The sequence below is a fragment of the Pinus tabuliformis genome, chromosome 2_1 (assembly GCF_031772625.1).
Source record: "Pinus tabuliformis cultivar Carrire ecotype Pingquan chromosome 2_1, CPIR1, whole genome shotgun sequence".
In the NCBI taxonomy this organism is placed as follows: Eukaryota; Viridiplantae; Streptophyta; class Pinopsida; order Pinales; family Pinaceae; genus Pinus; species Pinus tabuliformis.
This window is the reverse complement of record NC_142299.1, coordinates 405,492,302-405,501,043: the sequence shown is the minus strand read 5'-3', so window position 1 is coordinate 405,501,043 and position 8,742 is coordinate 405,492,302.

Sequence of the window (8,742 nt, the reverse complement as noted above, 5' to 3'; positions counted from 1 at the left end):
AGAGATAAAAGTACCATTTATAATACATTCTACTCATGTGCTCCAGCAATATTGATCTACTTTCAAATCATCCAACATCATCTAAGAGTACAGAAGGGCAATTTCAGTAGAAGATGTCAAATTCAAGTAGAAAATAAATCATGTTCCATTAATTTCACTAGAACTTCCTCAAAGGGAACAGAACTGCATGTTTTGAAGAATGTTTCTAATAAAATTTATGGACCCCTCTCTAAATGCATGAGAGGGGTTTAAATACTAACCTATGAAACTAAAGATAGATTATTACAAAAAAAGTTGAGGAGGTTTAAATGACCTGCCTCAATTTAAGCAAAATAAAACAAAAATAGAGATGTGCATAATGACTAATCCTGCATTCGATCTTTCAGATCGCAAATATCTAGCATGGTTTTGAGGAGTATAGGTTGGTCGAATTTGGCTTTTAGTTGTCCTATAAACACTGCATTGATGAGCGTTGGCACCATTTTCTCGGTAGAAAAAATTAGGCATTTCAGGGTCATACATTGGCTGTGTGGTTTTTCCAGATATTGCCATTAAGCCTCCCAGTTTATCCAGGTCACTTGCCTAATTTCTTCTGGTCTTTGTTCTGCTACCTGTTTCCACTGTAATTCAAGTTGTTTTGGATTCGGAAGGAAACCAAGAGTGGTCTCTTCCACAAGGTTAGCACTATGCAAAGTTTCATTTACACTTTCAATGATGTTTTTTTCCACTACTTTTTCATCCTCTGTTGCCTGTTCTACCTCTTTAAGCCAAGAACCCCAACTTACAAATAAGATTTCCTTATGTGATTCATCCAGTTTAGACATGTCGGCTCTTCTCCCATTCTCAAAATTTTTCCAAGTTATGAAATCTAAAATCTTTTTAAGAATTTCATCATATTCAAGTCACATTTCCATAACTTGGCTTGTTAACTTGTCGCTTACTTCACAGTGAGAGTTCCACTGTGAGATTTTTTAGCATAGCAATTCATTTTCGTGTGTGAGCTGGGAGTTGAGGCTGAGTGCTTTGGTGATAAATTGATCAATCTTTGGGTAGTCCTTATGCAAATCTGTTATGCTCTATATATGTGCCTCCTTACCTGCCAAGCTGCTTTGATGTTCTATTTGCATTTGATGGAACTCCTGGTGTAGCTTAGCCAATTGTATTTATGCTTGTTGGCTAGTTTTGGCTTGTTGTAACTGTTGTTCTAGTGAAAAAAATTTGTTTTCTTTTTCTTTAAGAAACAGTTGTACTTCTATTGCTTTGTCAATGGTTGTTGTATTGTATGCACCTACAAACTGTGAGAGCCTGGTGAGGTTGGCCGATGGGTCGGTGGATGAGTCTTTCCAGAGGACATCCATCAACTCATTGTCTAGAGTGGTAGCAGTTGTGGATTCCAATTTTCCTTTCTTTCTCTGTCTCTTAACAATGACCTTGTGTTGTGGGTTGTAAAATACATCAAGGGGGGGAATTTCTTATATTCTTAAAACAATCCCAGAGGTGGGGGTAAGAGGAATGTGTTCTATTTCTTGAGTATTCACAGTTCCCCCTATTATAATTTTTGGAGTTGTTTCTTGATTTGTCATTTGCTTCTCTGGTGCTTGTTCCTCTGTGTTGATTTTTCTATTGAAATTATCCCATTCCTCTTACAAATCAATTACCAGAGGCTTTAATAGCTATATAGAGGGAGTATGGGTTTCAGTCTGCTTGATGGTCGAAGTCTGTTCATCTGTCTTTGCTGTAGATTGGGCTATATCCTTGAATGATTCCTTGCTTTTGCTTTTATTTTCTGATGACTTCTCGGATCCCATGGTAGATTTCTCTCGAGATTCCTTTGCAGAATTATTTTTAGATTTTTCCTTAGAGTCACCATCTATGCTTACATTGGGAGTGGGCTCCCTTATTGGTTCAATTAACAATTGGTCCAATGGGACCTTTGATAATCTCTTTTCTCTGTAGCTATAAAATGTTTCAATACCCTCTCGATCAAAAAGTATCTGTGCCATATGCTTCACTTCTCTGAAGGTATTCTTATATAAGAAAACATCATCAAATGGGTCCTTCTCATCGCTGAATATCTTTATTTTGACCATATTAGTAAAATCCTTAACAATAACAAATGGGTCATATTATCTTCTAGGGAACTTAGGTAGTTGTAGAGACAACATATTATCTACTTCCCTGAACGCATGTCCAAGGTCATGTAATGCAAACACTTCACATGATACAGGAAATTGAGGCCAAATGGCCTTCTTTGACTCCTTCAGTTTTTTGCTCATCCCTCCTTCACTGCATGTCGGATAGGCTATCTCTCTAGCCATTAATTTATCTGGGACATAGAAAGGGAGAACATGGGGAGAGACGATGCTGCCAAATACTCTGATATATGTAAATGTCTCTTCCCCGAACCATCGGGCTACTCAGAGGATGTCTATCGTGGTTTCTTGGGAGAATCTGGGGGCATCTCAGTTATAAATTTGTTTATGATACGAAGCATAACCTCGTGACAAATATTGAAAAAATGTGGTTCAAAATTGGATTCCCATATGTCTTTGTGGTAGATGTGAATAGGAAGTGGATCTTGAATACCCCACTTCCATCCCATACGAGGGAATTTAGAACCAAAACAAATAGTGTCCATAACATAAGCACAAATGAAAAACAAAGGGTAAACCCTCAAAGAAATACTCCTTTTCCTTCTATACTCTGTAATTACTTTAGCTAAATTATTAGACAGGATTTGTGCCCAATCTATTATTGTTGCATTAACGGCTGCATCTATTAAGGGAAACCATTATGAGGAGAATTTTTTGCTGTCGGGTTTGCCAAATAGTCTACAGAGCATAGCCGTAGAAAAACAGAAAGGGGAACAAACAGATGCGGTGGCGTACATACCATTTTTGTCTTTCTTGATTCTTTCTTCATTATTTGACCAATTCTTTGTGCAGTCCATTGGGTCCTCATTTTCTCTGACGAATTTCTCAACAAATTTCCTGTTGTAGGTAACCTGTGGCTCTGGTAGGTGGTACATAAGCCTTAGGTTATCTGGAGTGAAAGACCCTATAACTTCCTGGCCTCCTGTTTTGAATTCTCTGTCAGATATATCAGCGTCGTCAATGATTCACTTAACCATCTTGCTATAGGGGATTATTTTTGGTCGAGCGGCTATTCGGTGCAGAAATGAGGATGCAAGCTCAGTTATGGAAGCATCAGAGAAATCATGCCCATCAATTGTAATCGTTGTGTCAAGAATACTTGGTTGTTCTTCCTCCAGTAACTGATACATAGCCTCCCATGTAGACGTCCCTGCTTCCCTATTACATGTAGTATCTGTAAACAGAGGAGTCATTTGTGACTTCTCAGAGGTAGTTGCTTTCCCTTTCTTCACCATTGCTTCTGGCTCCCTGTTTTGCAGCTTTTTCCTGAAAGTTTCAAGAGGAGCAGTTTATCAAATAAAAAATGATACTGAATGTAAGAATGAATCGATGAAGAAAACCAATAAAGGTGATAAAGGTGTTTTATTTGAAATCACGTAAGAAGATATCAAATCACTCTAAATGTCCTTTCACACATAAATGCAGTTAATTCTTCATAAATGCCCACTAATGATCCATTATCTTTTAACTTGAATGTCCATAAATATTCACATCGTAAATTAGGAAACAATCTCCTAGGGTGGTGAGCCTTCAAACTGTGATAATAGTGATTTTTTGCGATTTGCAAAGCAATATCGCAGATCGCTATATCACATAATTCGTTTTTGTTTAACTTACCATTTTTTAAGTTTGTGCAAAATGAAAGATGCGAGAAACAAGCGCCATCACTTGTCGGGCTTCTTTTTAACGAATAATATACCTCTACACACGTTGGTGGAAATATTAAGAGGTGGGTCCAGATTGAGATCGCATTTCTCAATATCGGCATATAATAGGTTGAGGCTTGTGTCATATGATTGAAATGTGATGCAAGAAGGCTATTATAACGTCACAATTTTGCAAATTGCAAGCTCGCAGATCGCAATACTTTGGGGTAACCTCTTAAGAGAAGTCTTTTATAATTTGCGATGTGAGACTTTAGCTTTTTTAAAGAAGCTTTAAGGACTTTCTAACATTATGATTGTTTTTCAATATAGATTTCTTTTTTTATTGTTTCATCATAGATTGTGGTGGGTTAGAAAGGTATCGTTTGTGATGCATTTCATGCTAAATAAGAAAATGTAGCATTTTAATGGTTTTATAGGTTTTTTTTGATATCTTGATTTATTCGAAAAATAAGAGAAATACCTACATACTAGAATTGATTTTTTGGGTATATACATTTTTTGAAAGGGTCCCCATTTATTAAAGTAATATTTTACTACTAATGTTAATAAACGGGGGGGGGTGTTGTTGACAAGCACAACAATTGGCGATTCACTTGGAAGAACCAGTTATCTCTGAGAGTTTTTTGAAATTTCTAAAACTTCTAAAATAAAGACAGTTTTGAAAATAAAATTAAATTGCATGGAATACAAGGTAAGTAGTACTGCTCATTTATCAATAAACAACATCTTATCTAACTATCTTTCTTTTGATTTCCCTTTTCTCATAGATAGTCATTTTACCTACATCAGTCATTACTTGGTTATAAAGATAAAAGCAAAAGAATCTCGTTAGACTAGTTTTGGTATACTCATTTGTCATAGGTAGAGCCTCTACTGCCAGCAGGCATTCATAGCCTCGACAGGGTTACCTGTTACCCAACAATGATTCAGTATCCCACTTAAGTAATAATGAAAATTTAAAGATAAATACTTCAGTATACTTGATGCTTTTCTTATTTTTTGAAGTAATTCATTCTTCTTTTATTTCTTAAAGGACAATGTCTTGGTTTGGTGGCCAAAATTGACAATGCCATTCACTTGATTTGTAACTGAACTAAACAAGCTAGCTCTTGATGAGACCCCTTGTCTTTTGATTAATTAATCTCAAGCCATTACCATGTTTTGATATTCAGTATTGGTAATGTTAGTTAGTTATAATATTATAATCATGGTAAGCCAACCCTTGATGTGACCTCCTATCTTTTAAGTTTAAAGTATATTTTAGAATCACTCTAAAATTGAAAGCTACTTAAGTGGGGGGAACCATTGCCTCCTTAAGAGTTTATGGACGAAAATTGTAGAATTTAAAGATGCTTTTCCGCAAAGAAACTTTTCTTTGTTATTGATACTTTTCCTGACTGATGTAAAGAAAATTTCTTTCCGAAGCTAAGTTTTATCAAAGATCAGATAATTTAATAGAAAAATGGGCAGTTTTGGAGCTGTAGCACTCAACTATTTATTTCATGAATGAAGATTAATTTTCATAACCATTTCTACTTATACAAGTGAAAAGGAAAATTAAAAAGAGAAACTATCCTTCAGTAAAGCCAAACGTAAATGTTTTCAACTTGTATTATTATTTCAAAAGAAAATTAACTAAAGAGTATACTATATAGTGATCAGAAGATATCATCTTCTATGGAAAATATTTCTTTAGGACCTGCCCATTAACAAGTATAGGTTCTTTCTTACCTGCTAAATCTTGTAACAGAAAATTTGATGGGCCTATTAGCTCGACAATCTAGAATGGGCCAAGCCACATTCATTGGAACTTAGTATGCTTGTCTTTCTCTTTGTGGGCTTTATCCCATTTTAACACTAAGTCTCCGAGTTGGAAATATTTTGAAGATAGAGAATTTGAATCAAAGGATGCTTTGACTAACTGTTGATAATGTGCATGGGTAATTCTAGCTTTTTCTCATTTCTCTTCAAGTTTAAGGATTTGTAATTGTCTAAGTTGCATAGACGAGGAAGGAGTTTCTTCGATGAATTGAACTAAGGAAAACGAGGGAATAGTTGTGTTTATTGGTAAGATAACTTCTTTCCCATAAACCAGATTAAAAGGAGAAGTGTCGATGGAGGTTTTCTGAGTTATTTGATCTGCCCATAGAGCAAACACTAAAGATTTATGCCAGTTCTTTTGACTTTGATCAACAATTCATTTAATAATCCTGATAAGGTTCTTATTTGTGGATTCAGTTAACCCATTTCCTTGTGGATAATAATTAGCAGAATATTTAAGTTTAAAGCCTATTTTAAGAGCAAACTCTATCATAGCATTGCCTGAAAAGTAAGATGCATTATCGAACATTAAGGCAGAAGGTAAACCAAACCTACTGATGATAGATTGATCTATAAATTAAATAATGTTCTTAGAGTTGGCTACCTTGAGTGGAATTGCTTCAACCCATTTGGTGAAGTAATTAATGGTTGTAAGGATATATTTATGCTGCTTAGAAGAGTGAGGAATGATCTCACCTATTATGTCCAATCCCCACCGTTCAAATGGCTGATCAATGTGGACTGGTTGTAAGGGTAAGGCTAGTTTCTTCTCTCTTCCAGCAGCTGTTTGATATATCTTACATTTCCTTACATAACTGTGTGAATCTTTGAATAGGGTTGGCCAGTAATAGCCTGCACGTATAATTTTATGTGTTGTAATATCTCCTGCAAAGTGTCTACCATCCGGTCCATCGTGAAGTTCCTACAATACTTTCTCTGCTTCATATTTCTCGAGACATCTAAGCAAAACAGAATCATAACTCATTCTAAACAAAACATTGTTGATAATTTGATACTATTTAGCTTTCAACCTCAAGGCTCTTTTCTTTGTGTAATTCAAATGTGGAGGTGAATATCCATTTTTTAAATAGAATATTATATCAACATATGTTGATTTAGTGTCAGTAAGGCTTACCTCACAGATTTGTACCTTGTCACCTGAATGCTATGATTCTGACATATTCGATGCTCCTACCAACATCCTGCAAAAACTTTGACCTTTCACAATGTTTGCTGGTTTGATTTCAATGTCATATTCTTGTAGAGCAGTAACCCAATTTGCTCTTTTTTCACCCACATCCTTTTGTACTAGAAGATTTCTTACTGCTGGGAATGGTACTATCACCTTGGTGTGGGTTTTGAGAAGAAAAGGTCTGAAGTGCTTTATTGATTTGAAAATAGCATAAGCTTGTTTTTCAACGTCTCAGTAATTCAATTCAGCTCCCTGTAAATTTGAGCTAAAGAAAGAAATCGGGGCTTCGACTTTGTCTAGATTTGCTTGGGTCAATATGGCTGCGTATGATTTCTTGGAAGCAAAAGTGTACAAAGTGAAATGATTGGAAAAATTCAGCATTGCTAAGGAGAGAGTGTTTATGATTGCTTGTTTTATCAAGTTAAAAGATTTATGTTCCAACTGACCCCATGTAAACAAAGAATTTTTCTTTATCATGGCTTGAAGGGGTAATACAATTCTTGAGAAGTCAGGGACAAATCATTTGACAAAAAAAATTTGACCAAGGAAGGATTGCATCGATTTTTTGTTATGGGGAAAAGGTATTTTAGAAATTTCTTTAATCCTATCAGGGTTAATATGAATCCCTATTTTGGACACAATAAATCGAAGGAGTTTTCCTTCACTTAAAGTGAAAAAAGACTTCTTGGGGTTAAGGGAAATCCCATACATTTGACAATGTTCAAAGATTTGTTTTAGATCTCTCAGATGATTACTACGTTTTTTGGAATATATAGTTATATCATCTAAGTAGATTACCATTGACCTGTTTACTAAACCCTTGAAGGCAATGTCCATGGCTCTTTGGAAAGTAGCACCAGTATTAATTAGTCTGAACAGCATGTTTTGATAGGCGTAAATGCCCCATTTTGTTTTGAATGTAGTTTTCAGTTGATCATCTGGATGGACTAAGATTTGATTGTAACCTGAGAAACCATCTAGAAAGGACATTAGTTCTGAGCTTGCAACTAATTGCAATATCTATTCCATAGGAGGCAATAGAAAATTGTCCTTTTGGAAAGCTTTATTGAGATTGCGAAAGTCTATATGATGCAGGAGCATACAGCTAAGGGAGGTCATGGCTGGAGTATTTTTCTTTGCAGATGGGAAGGAGTTTCAATTAGTTTTTTTTAAGTTCCATTTAAATTTCTAGTTAATAACATTTAGGACTTTACGCTAAGTTTAAGGTTGTCCCAACCCATTGTTTATTTTTATTTACTGTTCTTTTTATTTTTAATTTATTGTTTCAAATTAATTTTAGAATACAGAAAAATATGAACAGTTATCAATGAATAACTAAAATGTAACTACTGACAGTTTAAATAACTGTACAATAATCTTTAAGAAGGATGGAAAAAGCCACTGTAATCATCCATCATAGTATTGAATAAAAAGAAGCACGCAATCATTTTGAGAAGCAAGAAAATGTGAGTCCATATATTGCAGCCTAATGTTATTTCTTTTTTTCCTCCAAACTTAATTAATTAAGTTCATCTACCCATTTCATAACAGTGATAGAGAGCGAGAAATTATCACAAAGGCAAGAAGAAAATATGGTCGAGTTCCATAAATCATCATAGAGGGTTTGCAGAAGAGTAGAGTATAATTACCAACAAAGAAAGAAACAAGCATCTACGGGTCAAACAATGAAATAGAGGTCATCCATAACAGTGTCGAATATAACTACGAGTTCATAAGTTAACCACAAAGCCGACATAATTACAATTTCATAAGTTAACAGCCCGGAGGCATAATGTTGGTTCCCTATAATACTAGTGATTACCCCATTACTATTGTAGTTATACCCCTTATTAATATTGTTGTGCCCCTATTGCCCCCATATTGTTATTATTGTGCCCCATAGAATCCC